We start from the raw sequence: 17,143 nt of genomic DNA on the forward strand, positions 1-17,143 counted from the left end.
TGGGTGGAGATGCTAACACCTCTCCCAGGCAGGAGCTGTGACACCTGGCGGTGAGCCTCAAAGGCTCACCCCTTTGTCACAGCACCACAGGACACTCCAGCTAGTGGAGTTGCCCGCCCCCTCCGGCCCCGGCCCCCACTTTTGGCGGCAAGGCCGGAGAAAATAATGAGAATAACAAGGAGGAGTCACTGGCCAGTCAGGACAGCCCCTAAGGTGTCCTGAGCTGAGGTGGCTCTGACTTTTAGAAATCCTCCATCTTGCAGATGGAGGATTCCCCCAATAGGGTTAGGATTGTGACCCCCTCCCCTTGGGAGGAGGCACAAAGAGGGTGTACCCACCCTCAGGGCTAGTAGCCATTGGCTACTAACCCCCCAGACCTAAACACGCCCTTAAATTTAGTATTTAAGGGCTACCCTGAACCCTAGAAACTCAGATTCCTGCAACAACAACAAGAAGGACTGCCTAGCTGAAAATGCCTGCAGAGGAAGACCAGAAGACAACAACTGCCTTGGCTCCAGAAACTCACCGGCCTGTCTCCTACCTTCCAAAGAACTCTGCTCCAGCGACACCTTCCAAAGGGACCAGCGACCTCTGAATCCTCTGAGGACTGCCCTGCTTCGACGACAAGAAACTCCCGAGGACAGCGGACCTGCTCCAAAAAGACTGCAACTTTATCCAAAGAAGCAGCTTTAAAGAACCCTGCAATCTCCCCGCAAGAAGCGTGAGACTTGCAACACTGCACCCGGCGAACCCGACTCGGCTGGTGGAGAACCAACACCTCAGGGAGGACCCCCGGACTACTCTATGACTGTGAGTACCAAAACCTGTCCCCCCTGATCCCCCACAGCGCCGCCTGCAGAGGGAATCCCGAGGCTTCCCCTGACCGCGACTCTCTGAAACCTAAGTCCCGACGCCTGGAAAAGACCCTGCACCCGCAGCCCCCAGGACCTGAAGGACCGGACTTTCACTGCAGAAGTGACCCCCAGGAGTCCCTCTCCCTTGCCCAAGTGGAGGTTTCCCCGAGGAAGCCCCCCCTTGCCTGCCTGCAGCGCTGAAGAGATCCCTTGATCTCTCATTGACTTCCATTGCGAACCCGACGCTTGTTCTAACACTGCACCCGGCCGCCCCCGCGCCGCTGAGGGTGAAATTTCTGTGTGGGCTTGTGTCCCCCCCCCCCCCCCCCCCCCCCCCCCCACAGTGCCCTACAAAACCCCCCTGGTCTGCCCTCCGAAGACGCGGGTACTTACCTGCTGGCAGACTGGAACCGGGGCACCCCCTTCTCTCCATTGAAGCCTATGCGTTTTGGGCACCACTTTGAACTCTTCACCTGACCGGCCCTGAGCTGCTGGTGTGGTAACTTTGGGGTTGCTCTGAACCCCCAACGGTGGGCTACCTTGGACCAAGAACTGAACCCTGTAAGTGTCTTACTTACCTGGTAAAAGTAACAAAAACTTACCTCCCCCAGGAACTGTGAAAATTGCACTGTGTCCACTTTTGAAATAGCTATTTGTGAATAACTTGAAAAGTATACATGCAATTGAAATGATTCAAAGTTCCTAATGTACTTACCTGCAATACCTTTCAAACAAGATATTACATGTTAATTTTGAACCTGTGGTTCTTAAAATAAACTAAGAAAAGATATTTTTCTATACAAAACCTATTGGCTGGATTTGTCTCTGTGTGTGTACCTCATTTATTGTCTATGTGTATGTACAACAAATGCTTAACACTACTCCTTGGATAAGCCTACTGCTCGACCACACTACCACAAAATAGAGCATTAGTATTATCTCTTTTTACCACTATTTTACCTCTAAGGGGAACCCTTGGACTCTGTGCATGCTATTCCTTACTTTGAAATAGCACATACAGAGCCAACTTCCTACATTGGTGGATCAGCGGTGGGGTACAAGACTTTGCATTTGCTGGACTACTCAGCCAATACCTGATCACACGACAAATTCCAAAATTGTCATTAGAAATTGATTTTTGCAATTTGAAAAGTTTTCTAAATTCTTTAAAGTCCTGCTAGGGCCTTGTGTTAGTCCCTGTTAGCATTTCTTTTAGAGTTTAAAAGTTTGTTAAAAGTTTGAATTAGACTCTAGAACCAGTTTTAGTTTCTTAAAAAGTATTCCAACTTTTAGAAGCATAATGTCTAGTGCAGAGATGAATGTGGTGGAACTCGACACCACACCTTACCTCCATCTTAAGATGAGGGAGCTAAGGTCACTCTGTAAAATAAAGAAAATAGTAATGGGCCCCAGACCTTCCAAACTACAGCTCCAGGAGCTGTTGGCAGAGTTTGAAAAGGCCAACCCCTCTGAGGATGGCAACACAGAGGATGATGATGATAGTGACTTGGAGGAAAATTCCCCCCTACCAGTCCTATTTAGGGAGAACAGGGCCTCTCAAGCCCTGACTCCACAAATAATAGTCAGAGATGCTGGTCCCCTCACAGGAGGGGCCAACAACTCTGAAATCACTGAGGATAACTCCAGTGAAGAGGACATCCAGCTAGCCAGGATGGCCAAAAGATTGGCTTTGGAAAGACAGATCCTAGCCATAGAAAGGGAAAGGCAAGAGATGGGCCTAGGACCCATCAATGGTGGCAGCAACATAAATAGGGTCAGAGATTCTCCTGACATGTTGAAAATCCCTAAAGGGATTGTAACTAAATATGAAGATGGTGATGACATCACCAAATGGTTCACAGCTTTTGAGAGGGCTTGTGTAACCAGAAAAGTGAACAAATCTCACTGGGGTGCTCTCCTTTGGGAAATGTTCACAGGAAAGTGTAGGGATAGACTCCTCACACTCTCTGGAAAAGATGCAGAATCTTATGACCTCACGAAGGGTACCCTGATTGAGGGCTTTGGATTCTCCACTGAGGAGTATAGGATTAGATTCAGGGGGGCTCAAAAATCCTCGAGCCAGACCTGGGTTGACTTTGTAGACTACTCAGTAAAAACACTAGATGGTTGGATTCAAGGCAGTGGTGTAAGTAATTATGATGGGCTGTACAATTTATTTGTGAAAGAACACCTGTTAAGTAATTGTTTCAATGATAAACTGCATCAGCATCTAGTAGACCTAGGACCAATTTCTCCCCAAGAATTGGGAAAGAAGGCGGACCATTGGGTCAAGACAAGGGTGTCCAAAACTTCCACAGGGGGTGACCAAAAGAAAGGGGTCACAAAACCTCCCCAGGGGAAAGGTGGTGAGACAGCCAAAAATAAAAATAGTAAAGAGTCTTCTACAGGCCCCCAAAAACCTGCACAGGAGGGTGGGCCCAGAGCCTCTTCACAAAACAATCCTGGGTACAAGGGTAAAAACTTTGATCCCAAAAAGGCCTGGTGTCGTAGCTGTAATCAGCCTGGACACCAAACTGGAGACAAGGCCTGTCCCAAGAAAGGTTCCTCTCCAAACTCCAATCCAGGTAACACTGGAATGGCTAGTCTCCAAGTGGGATCAACAGTGTGCCCAGAGCAAATCAGGGTCCACACTGAAGCTACTCTAGTCTCTGAGGGTGGGGTGGATTTAGCCACACTAGCTGCCTGGCCGCCTAACATGCAAAAATACAGGCAGCAGCTCTTTATTAATGGGACAAGTGTAGAGGGCCTGAGGGATACAGGTGCCAGTGTCACCATGGTGACAGAGAAACTGGTTTCCCCTGGCCAATACCTGACTGGAAAAACCTATACAGTCACCAACGCTGACAATCAGACTAAAGCACATCCCATGGCAATGGTAACTTTAGAATGGGGAGGGGTCAATGGCCTGAAACAGGTGGTGGTCTCCTCAAACATCCCAGTAGACTGTCTGCTTGGAAATGACCTGGAGTCCTCAGCATGGGCTGAGGTAGAACTAAAAACCCATGCAGCCATGCTGGGTATCCCTGAACTGGTGTGTGTAAAAACAAGAGCACAGTGCAAGGCACAGGGTGAAAAAGTAGAGCTGGAGTCTGGAAGAAAGGCCCAGCCTACCAAGAGAAAAGGAAAGTCAGTTGGGAAACCTCTCTTCTCAGGAAGAAGTTCTGCCCTCTGAGGGAACTGAGCCTTTGGAGCTTGAACCTTATCAGGTTGAGCTCTTAGGCCCAGGGGGACCCTCAAGGGAGGAGCTGTGTAAGGGACAAGAAACCTGTCCCTCTCTTGAAGGCCTTAGGCAGCAAGCTGCTGAAGAGTCCAAGGGCAAGAAAAATGGAACACATAGGGTCTATTGGGAAGATGGACTCCTGTACACTGAGGCCAGAGACCCCAAACCTGGTGCCACTAGGAGAGTGGTAGTGCCTCAGTCGTTCAGAGAGTTTATTCTGACCTTAGCCCATGATATTCCCCTTGCTGGGCATTTGGGACAAACCAAGACGTGGGAGAGGTTAGTCAACCACTTCTACTGGCCCAATATGTCCCACAAGGTTAAGGAGTTTTGCCTCTCCTGCCCCACCTGTCAAGCCAGTGGTAAGACAGGTGGGCATCCAAAGGCCCCCCTCATTCCACTTCCAGTGGTGGGGGTCCCCTTTGAAAGAGTGGGTGTGGACATAGTTGGTCCACTAGAACCTCCCACAGCCTCAGGAAATATGTATATCCTAGTAGTAGTGGATCATGCTACTAGGTATCCTGAAGCTATTCCCCTTAGGTCAACTACTGCCCCTGCAGTAGCCAAGGCCCTCATTGGTATCTTTACCAGAGTGGGTTTCCCTAAGGAGGTGGTGTCTGACAGAGGTACCAACTTCATGTCAGCATACCTAAAACACATGTGGAATGAGTGTGGGGTGACTTACAAATTCACTACACCATACCATCCACAAACTAATGGCTTAGTTGAGAGATTCAACAAGACATTAAAAGGCATGATCATGGGGCTCCCAGAAAAACTCAAAAGGAGATGGGATGTCCTCTTGCCATGTCTGCTTTTCGCTTACAGAGAGGTGCCACAGAAGGGAGTAGGATTCTCACCCTTTGAACTTCTGTTTGGTCACCCTGTAAGGGGACCACTTGCTCTTGTTAAAGAAGGCTGGGAGAGACCTCTTCATGAGCCTAAACAGGACATAGTGGACTATGTACTTGGCCTTCGCTCTAGAATGGCAGAGTACATGGAAAAGGCAAGCAAAAACCTTGAGGCCAGCCAACAGCTCCAGAAGTTTTGGTATGACCAAAAGGCTGCAATGGTTGAGTTCCAACCAGGGCAGAAAGTCTGGGTTCTGGAGCCTGTGGCTCCCAGGGCACTTCAGGACAAATGGAGTGGCCCTTACCCAGTGCTAGAAAGGAAGAGTCAGGTCACCTACCTGGTGGACCTGGGCACAAGCAGGAGCCCCAAGAGGGTGATCCATGTGAACCGCCTTAAGCTCTTCCATGACAGGGCTGATGTAAATCTGTTGATGGTAACAGATGAGGATCAGGAGGCAGAGAGTGAACCTCTCCCTGACCTTCTGTCATCAGACCCAAAAGATGGCTCAGTAGATGGAGTGATCTACTCAGACACCCTCTCTGGCCAACAGCAAGCTGATTGTAGGAGAGTCCTACAACAGTTTCCTGAACTCTTCTCCCTAACCCCTGGTCAGACTCACCTGTGTACCCATGATGTGGACACAGGAGACAGCATGCCTGTCAAAAACAAATTTTTTAGACAGTCTGACCATGTTAAGGAAAGCATCAAGGTGGAAGTCCACAAGATGCTGGAATTGGGAGTAATTGAGCGCTCTGACAGCCCCTGGGCTAGCCCAGTGGTCTTAGTCCCCAAACCTCACACCAAAGATGGAAAGAAAGAGATGAGGTTTTGTGTGGACTACAGAGGGCTCAACTCTGTCACCAAGACAGACGCCCATCCAATTCCTAGAGCTGATGAGCTCATAGATAAGAATTTGGCAGCACCTAATTTAAGTACCTTTGACTTGACAGCAGGGTACTGGCAAATAAAAATGGCACCTGGAGCAAAAGAGAAAACAGCATTCTCCACCCCTGATGGGCATTATCAGTTTACTGTTATGCCCTTTGGTTTAAAGAATGCCCCTGCCACCTTCCAAAGGTTGGTGAATCAAGTCCTTGCTGGTTTGGAGTCCTTTAGCACAGCTTATCTTGATGATATTGCTGTCTTTAGCTCCACCTGGCAGGATCACCTGGTCCACCTGAAGAAGATTTTGAAGGCTCTGCAATCTGCAGGCCTCTCTATCAAGGCATCCAAATGCCAGATAGGGCAGGGAACTGTGGTTTACTTGGGCCACCTTGTAGGTGGAGGCCAAGTTCAGCCACTCCAACCCAAAATCCAGACTATTCTGGACTGGGTAGCTCCAAAAACCCAGACTCAAGTCAGGGCATTCCTTGGCTTGACTGGGTACTACAGGAGGTTTGTGAAGGGATATGGATCCATTGTGACAGCCCTCACTGAACTCACCTCCAAGAAAATGCCCAAGAAAGTGAACTGGACTGTAGAATGCCAACAGACCTTTGACACCCTGAAACAAGCAATGTGCTCAGCACCAGTTCTAAAAGCTCCAGATTATTCTAAGCAGTTCATTGTGCAGACAGATGCCTCTGAACATGGGATAGGGGCAGTTTTGTCCCAAACAAATGATGATGGCCTTGACCAGCCTGTTGCTTTCATTAGCAGGAGGTTACTCCCCAGGGAGCAGCGTTGGAGTGCCATTGAGAGGGAGGCCTTGGCTGTGGTTTGGTCCCTGAAGAAGCTGAGACCATACCTCTTTGGGACTCACTTCCTAGTTCAAACTGACCACAGACCTCTCAAATGGCTGATGCAAATGAAAGGTGAAAATCCAAAACTGTTGAGGTGGTCCATCTCCCTACAGGGAATGGACTTTATAGTGGAACACAGACCTGGGACTGCCCATGCCAATGCAGATGGCCTTTCCAGGTTCTTCCACTTAGGAAATGAAGACTCTCTTGGGAAAGGTTAGTCTCATCCTCTTTCGTTTGGGGGGGGTTTGTGTAAGGAAATGCCTCCTTGGCATGGTTACCCCCTGACTTTTTGCCTTTGCTGATGCTATGTTTTGAATTGAAAGTGTGCTGAGGCCTGCTAACCAGGCCCCAGCACCAGTGTTCTTTCCCTAACCTGTACTTTTGATTCCACAATTGGCACACCCTGGCACCCAGATAAGTCCCTTGTAACTGGTACCTCTGGTACCAAGGGCCCTGATGCCAGGGAAGGTCTCTAAGGGCTGCAGCATGGATTATGCCACCCTAGAGACCCCTCACCCAGCACAGACACACTGCTTACCAGCTTGTGTGTGCTGGTGAGAACAAAATGAGTAAGTCGACATGGCACTCCCCTCAGGGTGCCATGCCAGCCTCTCACTGCCTATGCAGTATAGGTAAGACACCCCTCTAGCAGGCCTTACAGCCCTAAGGCAGGGTGCACTATACCATAGGTGAGGGTACCAGTGCATGGGCACTGTGCCCCTACAGTGTCTAAGCAAAACCTTAGCCATTGTAAGTGCAGGGTAGCCATAAGAGTATATGGTCTGGGAGTCTGTTTTGCACGAACTCCACAGCACCATAATGGCTACACTGAAAACTGGGAAGTTTGGTATCAAACTTCTCAGCACAATAAATGCACACTGATGCCAGTGTACATTTTATTGCAAAATACACCCCAGAGGGCACCTTAGAGGTGCCCCCTGAAACTTAACCAACTGTCTGTGTAGGCTGACTAGTTCCAGCAGCCTGCCACACTAGAGACATGTTGCTGGCCCCATGGGGAGAGTGCCTTTGTCACTCTGAGGCCAGTAACAAAGCCTGCACTGGGTGGAGATGCTAACACCTCCCCCAGGCAGGAGCTGTAACACCTGGCGGTGAGCCTCAAAGGCTCACCCCTTTGTCACAGCACCACAGGACACTCCAGCTAGTGGAGTTGCCCGCCCCCTCCGGCCCCGGCCCCCACTTTTGGCGGCAAGGCCGGAGAAAATAATGAGAATAACAAGGAGGAGTCACTGGCCAGTCAGGACAGCCCCTAAGGTGTCCTGAGCTGAGGTGACTCTAACTTTTAGAAATCCTCCATCTTGCAGATGGAGGATTCCCCCAATAGGGTTAGGATTGTGACCCCCTCCCCTTGGGAGGAGGCACAAAGAGGGTGTACCCACCCTCAGGGCTAGTAGCCATTGGCTACTAACCCCCCAGACCTAAACACGCCCTTAAATTTAGTATTTAAGGGCTACCCTGAACCCTAGAAACTCAGATTCCTGCAACAAGAAGAAGGACTGCCTAGCTGAAAATCCCTGCAGAGGAAGACCAGAAGACAACAACTGCCTTGGCTCCAGAAACTCACCGGCCTGTCTCCTACCTTCCAAAGAACTCTGCTCCAGCGACGCCTTCCAAAGGGACCAGCGACCTCTGAATCCTCTGAGGACTGCCCTGCTTCGACGACGACAAGAAACTCCTGAGGACAGCGGACCTGCTCCAAAAAGACTGCAACTTTATCCAAAGAAGCAGCTTTAAAGAACCCTGCAATCTCCCCGCAAGAAGCGTGAGACTTGCAACACTGCACCCGGCGACCCCGACTCGGCTGGTGAAGAACCAACACCTCAGGGAGGACCCCCGGACTACTCTACGACTGTGAGTACCAAAACCTGTCCCCCCTGATCCCCCACAGCGCCGCCTGCAGAGGGAATCCCGAGGCTTCCCCTGACCGCGACTCTCTGAAACCTAAGTCCCGACGCCTGGAAAAGACCCTGCACCCGCAGCCCCCAGGACCTGAAGGACCGGACTTTCACTGCAGAAGTGACCCCCAGGAGTCCCTCTCCCTTGCCCAAGTGGAGGTTTCCCAGAGGAAGCCCCCCCTTGCCTGCCTGCAGCGCTGAAGAGATCCCTTGATCTCTCATTGACTTCCATTGCGAACCCGACGCTTGTTCTAACACTGCACCCGGCCGCCCCCGCGCCGCTGAGGGTGAAATTTCTGTGTGGGCTTGTGTCCCCCCCCCTGGTGCCCTACAAAACCCCGCTGGTCTGCCCTCCGAAGACGCGGGTACTTGCCTGCTGGCAGACTGGAACCGGGGCACCCCCTTCTCTCCATTGAAGCCTATGCGTTTTGGGCACCACTTTGAACTCTGCACCTGACCGGCCCTGAGCTGCTGGTGTGGTAACTTTGGGGTTGCTCTGAACCCCCCAACGGTGGGCTACCTTGGACCAAGAACTGAACCCTGTAAGTGTCTTACTTACCTGGTAAAACTAACAAAAACTTACCTCCCCCAGGAACTGTGAAAATTGCACTGTGTCCACTTTTGAAATAGCTATTTGTGAATAACTTGAAAAGTATACATGCAATTGAAATGATTCAAAGTTCCTAATGTACTTACCTGCAATACCTTTCAAACAAGATATTACATGTTAAATTTGAACCTGTGGTTCTTAAAATAAACTAAGAAAAGATATTTTTCTATACAAAACCTATTGGCTGGATTTGTCTCTGTGTGTGTACCTCATTTATTGTCTATGTGTATGTACAACAAATGCTTAACACTACTCCTTGGATAAGCCTACTGCTCGACCACACTACCACAAAATAGAGCATTAGTATTATCTCTTTTTACCACTATTTTACCTCTAAGGGGAACCCTTGGACTCTGTGCATGCTATTCCTTACTTTGAAATAGCACATACAGAGCCAACTTCCTACATACATTTTTATACTGGAACCACTCACTGTCAGTAGTGCAGTCCGAGGATTACAATGGTTCCTTAGAGGCTTTGCTGAACTATAAATACTAGTTCTAGACACCATAAATATATAAACACAAACATTACTTAACTGCAGACAAAGCCCTTCCCTGATCCATAATGTACTGTAAACAGGCAGCCAAAGGGTTTGTACTGCAGGGGTTTGGGGCTATTTGTCCCAAGACCAAATAAACATGAAAACTTGTTCCCCTTGACCCCAAACAATATGTCTTGGGCTTTGGGGCTAATGGGAATTCCACATCCCTGAATAATTTTTTTGGGAATTATGGTATGAACCAGATTGTGTATGCACTATTTCCTTAAGTAAATCTGCAACATGCTCTGAAGAAGCATGGTTACTGCATTACTGCTTATAGGAGAGAACCATGAGGTAGAGTGGTTCTGTTTGAACCTGTTTTGACTCTTCTCTCTTGGTGAAGAAAATAGACTAAAAAACAGTTGTTTAGTGGGGTGATCAGAAAGGCCAGTACTTATGTTACACCAGTTATCCTTCAAGGTTGTCTTCATTAATTTGGTAAGTCAGTATTTCCCCATCTGCTCTGCCAGAAGAATTCCCAACAGAAAATGTAGTGGCTGCATGCAGAAAAGGGCAGGAGAGTGATGTAATGAAGTGTGGGAGATGGATGAGTGTACAGTCATGAGAGAAAGTGAGGACTTAGTTTGGTTGAGTGACGCCTTAGAGGAACATGCTTCAAACTGCTTCTCTGTGACATCTTGATCATTTAAAGTCAGAAATTGGTCCCTTAAAAAAACTCCTCTGCCTCATAGAACTACTCCTACTTGATTTTGATCGCAATGCGACAGTAAGAGGTCCAGGAAAAGGACAAGAATGTGTAGGACTCAGAATCGCAGCATCCAAAATAAGTGGGGAAAGAGGGTTTCAGGTAGTAGAGGAAAATGTTGGTGAGGAGACAGAGTGGGACATATAGGGAGCAGAAAATGAAAGCACATAAGAACCTTGTTCTGCAGTATGACTCTTTTCTGTATTCGCATGTGGTCAGATATGCCCTGAAGCCTCAGTGTGTGTGGTCACCATCGTCGGACTCCTTTTTTTTTTTTTCTTTTTTTTCTGCCATTTGGTACAGAAGCTTAGTTTGCAAATATGGGTTAAGAGCACCGAAAATTTTGGGGAACATAGAGAGACCAGAAAACATTTTGTCACGAAAAAGCACCCGGAGGAGGAAAAAAGCCAAACAAAACCTGAAAATGGCAGGCTAGTTTCTACTGGGCTTTGTCCACATGGTCTGAGAATAGGCACTAGTAAGGCGGCGTTGGTAGGGGAATCCCTATTCAGATTTGAAGGGAAGGGTAACCCTTTTTCTTTTGCCCCAAGTTCCTCATTAAGGTTGCACAAGAACAGTGTGCAGTCTGTGCCTACCTAGAGATCACCAGATGGAAGGGTGCCGAGCATCCCCAAAACCCTTAAGGGTTGAGCAAAATAATGTCTGGCATATTGTATCATAACATAATCAAAGTAATCCCTTAAGAGAGACTCCAGTGAGTCCATGAGAAAAATCATTGGACATAGGTCATCCAGAGAGACCAGAGGTCACATGTTGAGATATAACCACATACAGGACCATGGGGGAAGGATATACACCAGAATGTTCACAAAGGAGTAGAAATTCCAAAGAAACACACCCCAACAACACCAAGATTAGAGCAGTACAGAATCAAGACCTTTGGGGGGTAGAAACATCCAAAAATCACCTCCAAACTGAAACAAAAGGTAGTCAATGGGCAGGGTCAAGGCAAAAGAACGTCCTCAACCGGCTCAACCCCCAAAAGGTGTATAGAGCTGGACGAAGGAGAAGCAGCTGAAGAAGGCTCAGTTGACTGCATAAAAGAGGGGAGAGGTGAGGGTGGGGGGAAAAGGTGTGGCTGAATCCAAAATAGGGCCCTATTACCGAGGTAATACGAATTTGACAAATCCCTTTAGGGATTTTGAATGTGTTAAAGACCTGTTAGAGGAACAGAAAAATACAGACTAACCCCCAAGAGGAGGAACAGTAGTAGTTCTATGAGGCAGAGCAACTTTTTAAGGACCTATTGTAGATGCACTACAGGAGCAAAATGTAGGGGAAAACCTGGACGCAGACTCCACAGAGAAGCGGCTTGATGCATGTCACTCTAGGCCTTCACCGCCGGGTGGCCTTTCCTTGTAGAACTCATTGATCAAGAGGGCAACAGACACATGTATAGTATTTGCTGGAGGAGGAACTAGCATAACCATGCTTCCTATTCAAAACTACTGCCAACATAGAAGAAAACACTGTTCTTACTCGTGTTTCCCAGCATCATTAATCAAGGAATGGGATCTTTTCTAAGATCCAGCATTCTCAATGCCTGTAACACCAAAGGTGCAAAAGAAGCATAAACCCTCCAATCAAGGTAAAGCACACCGGCAGACTGAATTGTGTTGACAGCCAGAAATGTCAACCCTGCTCCCCCCCCCCCACACTTCGCCCATAGGACCACCACCACCAGACAAAGAGCAAATGATTCAACATGGTGTGCATGAAGACTAATAGGTGTCTCCTCACAATGGAGTAAGGCAAATGCTCCCTTGTACCAGTTGAAGGACCTGATAAATAGATGCAGCACCTCCCAGGTCAATGTACGAATAGCCCTAAAGGAGTTTGATGGGGGGGGGGAGAATAAAACTATAGCCAACACGTATCTCAGATCTGCATTGGACACTCCTTAGTGTGTAAGCAACCAGATGTGTGCGAGCACCACATTGAGAAGGCATGCCTGAGTTTCGAAATTCATAAGGGAGGTTCAAGCCTCCATAATTAATATGCCCTTCATTGAGGAGAGCCTGTTTGGGTCAGCCATTGACGAGTCTCAACATTATGAAAGATAGCATCACACTCAAAACCATGGTGACATTGCAGTTCAGGGGAACCTTTCTAAAAGTGGTACAACACCAACCACAAGGAAACTGATGAATAGGGGATCTCTTTGTGCTACCCTACTAAGGGCACATACAATATACCACAACATGGCAGTGCCAGACATATGAAAAGCAACCTTTTCGAGCAAGGGCAAGTCAGGCGTCCAAATGGGTGGCACCAGTATCAAAGTGACTATTCAGTACAAGACTGCGAAAACCTGTAGGGGGCCAAACTAGGAGGGTTTCCTTCAGAAGTGGAGAGAAATAAATTGGACAAGTGGATCCAAACATAATTCTATACACAAAATAAAAATCTAGGGGTTGTGGTAAACAAATCTAAATAGTAGTTCAGATTACTGCATTTTGGGTTAGTCTGCTACAGGGGTTTTCATGAAATGCCTTGCAGTGGTGGCAGGTCTCCTCAAAAGGCAGGGCATACTTGTCTTCCCTTATGTAGATGACTGGATGGTGAAGGTGAACTCCATGCAGAAGTACAGGCAGAGCCTACGGAAAGTATTACACACTCTGCAAAGACTGGGTTTCATTCCGAATATGAATAAAACACCAACACCTGAAAAAACAAAACTGTTCTAGGGGGTGACCGTAAAGCCCAAAAAGTGTAAGGCCTTCCAGGTGCTGAAGACAATCCTTGCACTAAAAGAGCAAGCTTGTCTCCACCAGAAGGGACATTCTCAGTCAAAGAGAACAAGAATAAAGCTACTGGGTGTGATGGCCCTTTGTATACCTCTAATCCCATTCTGCACATTACACCTGAGACCAATTCAAGAATGGCCACAAAACCTATGGTCAAACAACGGCGAACTGGGAAGATCTAGTGCAAGTCTTTATAACGAGTAGCTCGTGAGCTACCAGTAGCTCTCCACTTATCTATAAGTAGCTCTCCTGTTGCAGCCCAGCCTACTACTATAGAAACTTTTGCTAGGTTCGAATTAATTATGTACTCCAAAATTAAAGTGTATTTGAGATGAAAACATGTGTTTTTCAGAACTCATAAGACGATGTTTGGAGAAAAATTGTTGAAATTCCAAAATATCTTTAACCCCCTTAAGCACCATGGATGTCATGGTTACTTCCGATGCTGCAGCTCTGAGGTGCCACGGGCGTAACCATAATTCCCCCCACCCACACCCGCCATATGGCAGGGCTGGAAGGGGAAAATCTACTAGATGCCAGGGAAGTAAAAAAAAAAAAATAGTGGGATGGTGGCTGCCAACCGGTATGGGCATGGTTATGCCCCCAACGGAAGGGGTTAACAGTCTTTCAGCTCTCCCCCCACACACTAAAACATCTTATCCCACTGCAAGCGAGAGGACATTCGATTATTTTGTGTTTTGGTTTTACATTTGGGCCTTGAGAAGAGCTTGTCTAACTCTCAAAATCGTCCCACTTGAAATGGTGAGGGCTGCACATTTTGGACTTTGGGACGCTGCCATGTAGAAAAATCTACAAGCCCTACACCCATCTGAAAACAAAACATCTGGGTGAGTCCAGGGTGGTGTGCTTCACATGCACCCCACACCATTTTCTTATCAACAATGACCTGCAAACCTTCAACTTTGCTGGAAATCACACATTTTTCCCACATTTGTGTGATGGAACCTTCCGGAATCTACAGGAATCCACAAAATTCCTACCACCCAGCATTGTCTCATCTATACCGATAACAATTCTGCCCCACTTGTCAGCCTTTTTTTTTTTTTTTTTCCCCCCCAAACTGCCCTTTTGGACCCGTTTTGGTTCCTCCCTCAACTTCGACATGTTTTTGGCTCTTCACTGTCACAGGCACTTGGCCCACCTACACAAGTGAGGTATCATTTTTACCAGGAGACTGAGGGGAACGTTGGGTGGTAGTCCTGTTGCGGTGATCCCACACAGAAATGTGGAAAAACAGTCATTTTTTTAACTAAATTTGAGGTTTGCTGAGGATTCTAGGTAAGAAAACACTCGGGGGGGGGTCCACGCAAAGTCACACCTCCCTGGACTCCCTCGGGTGTCTAGTTTTCATAAATGTTTGGGTTTGGTAGGTTTCCCTATATAGCTGCTGAGCCCAGGACCAAAAACAGGTCCCCCCTCAGCCCCCCCGCCCTGCAAAAACAGGTAGTTTTGTATTTGATAATTTTGATGTGTCCAGATAGTGTTTTGGGGCATTTCCTTTCGCGGGCACTAGGCCTACCCACACAAGTGAGGTGCCATTTTTATCGGGAGACTTAGGGGAATGCTGGTTGGAAGGAAATTTCCAGAACTTTCTGCCACTGAAATGTGAGGAAAAAAAATTTGGGGCCAAATTTTGAGGTTTGCAAATGTTTCTGGGTAACATAACCTGGTGAGAGCCCCACAAGTCACCCCATCTTGGATTCCCCTAGGTGTCTAGTTTTAAAAAAATGCACAGGTTTGGTAGATTTCCCTAGGTGCCGGCTGAGCTAGAGTGTAAAATCCACAGCTAGGCACTTTGCAACAAAAAAAAAAAAAAAAAAACTGATCTGTTTTATTTGGGGAAATGTGATGCGTCCATGTTGTGTTTTGGGGCACTTCCTGTCCTGGGCACTAAGCCTACCCACACAAGTGAGGTACCATTTTTATCGGGAGACTTGGGGGAACGCTGGGTGGAAGGAAATTTGTGGCTCCTCTCAAATCCAGAACTTTCTGTCACCGAAATGTGAGTAAAACGTTTTTTTGGCTCAGATTTTGAGGTTTGCAAAGGATTCTGTGTAACAGAACCTGGTGAGAGCCCCCACAAGTCACCCCATCCTGGATTCCCCTAGGTGTCTAGTTTTAAAAAATGCACAGGTTTGGTAGGTTTCCCTATGTGGTGGCTGGGCTACAGGCCAAAATCCACAGCTAGGCACTTCACATTTTTACACTGAAAACTGGTCTTTGTAAAGTGCCCATGTTTCGTTTCCTGTCGCAGGCATTCGAACTACCCATGCAAGTGTGGTACCATTTTCATCAGGAGACCTCTGGGAACACAGAATAGAAGAACAATTTTATTGCCCCTTTTCTTTCTCTACATTTTTGCCTTCCAGATTTAAGGGAGTGTGTAAAAGACGTTTATTTGACAAATACAGTGTAATTCACATGCTAGTATGGGGACCTCGGAATTCCGAGATGTGCAAATAACCACTGCTCCTCAACACCTTATCTTGTGCTCATTTTGGAAATACAAAGGTTTCCTTGATACCTATTTTTCACTCTTCATATTTCAGCAGGTGAATTGCTGTATACCCGGTATAGAATGAAAACCTATTGCAAGGTACAGCTCATTTATTGGCTCTGGGTACCTAGGGTTCTTGATGAACCCACAAGCTCTATATATCTCAACAACCAGCAGAGTCCTACAGACGTAACTGTATATTGATGTAAAAAAAAAAAAAAAAAAGACATCGCAGGAAAAAGTAAAAGTAAAATGTGGAGAGATGGCTTATTTTTTTTTTTTTTTTTTTTAAACCTCAATTTCGATATTTTTTTATTTTAGCTGTTGTTTTCTGAAGGAAAACCTTGAAGGATCTACACAAATGACCCCTTGGTGAATTCAGAATTTTGTCTACTTTTCAGAAATGTTTAGCCTTCCGGGATCCAGCATTGGTTTCACACCCATTTCCGTCACTAATTGGAAGGAGGCTAAAAGCACAAAAAATAGTAAAAATGGGGTATGTTCCAGTAAAATGCCAATTGTGTTGAAAAATGTGGTTTTCTGATTCAAGTCTGCCTGTTCCTGAAAGCTGGGAGATGGTGATTTTAGCACAGCAAACCCTTTGTTGATGCCATTTTCAGGGGGAAAAAACCACAAGCCTTCTTCTGCAGCCCTTTTTCCCTTTTTTTTTTTTTTTTCTTTTTTTTTTTATAAAGGAAAAAAAACAATATATTTTGTTGGTCTCCTCCAGGGGAACCCACAAACTCTGGGCACCTCTAGGATGTTGGAAAAAAAGGCCGCAAATTTGGCGTCAGTAGCTTATGTGGACAAAGTTATGAGGGTCTAAGCGCGAACTGCCCCAAATAGCAAACAAAACGCCTGGCACCTGATTGGGGAAAAGGCCTGGCACCTGATTGGGGAAAAGGCCTGGCACCTGATTGGGGAAAAGGCCTGGCACCTGATTGGGGAAAAGGCCTGGCACCTGATTGGGGAAAAGGCCCGGCACCTGATGGGGAAAAGGCCCCGCAGCGAAGGGGTTAAAGCTGTTAGTTGAGTGGTAGACCATGTGGCGTTGGAGAAACTGATTGCTTATATTAATACCTTGGTATCAGGAGCATTGCAGCTATGAATTAACGATTTAGAAAGTGTTCCAAATTGATAACGCTTTTTCTTTACTGCTGGCAACCCTCCCTGATGAGCTGATGTGATCACTGCTGACGATCTTGGGTAGTGTGGTTTTCATCACTAATATGATTTTAATTGACAATAAGTAGCTCTTATTACAAAAAAGATTGGAGACCTCTCATCTAGTAGTTGTCACAGACTGGGTGCAAAGGGAAAAGGCAACAGTGACATGTTCAGAATGTGCCAAGAGGAAGAATGTTCTAACCTCCATCATGGCAGATATAT

At 47.0% G+C, this 17,143-nt stretch overlaps 1 protein-coding gene across 3 annotated transcripts in view; it reads left to right on the forward strand.

Moving 5' to 3' along the window:
- The window catches only part of WDR26 (WD repeat domain 26), a 569,671-nt gene that overhangs the window by 309,499 nt on the left and 243,029 nt on the right, over window positions 1–17,143 (forward strand). The window lies entirely within an intron of this gene.

Source organism: Pleurodeles waltl, chromosome 5, assembly GCF_031143425.1.
Source record: "Pleurodeles waltl isolate 20211129_DDA chromosome 5, aPleWal1.hap1.20221129, whole genome shotgun sequence".
Classification (NCBI taxonomy): domain Eukaryota; kingdom Metazoa; phylum Chordata; class Amphibia; order Caudata; family Salamandridae; genus Pleurodeles; species Pleurodeles waltl.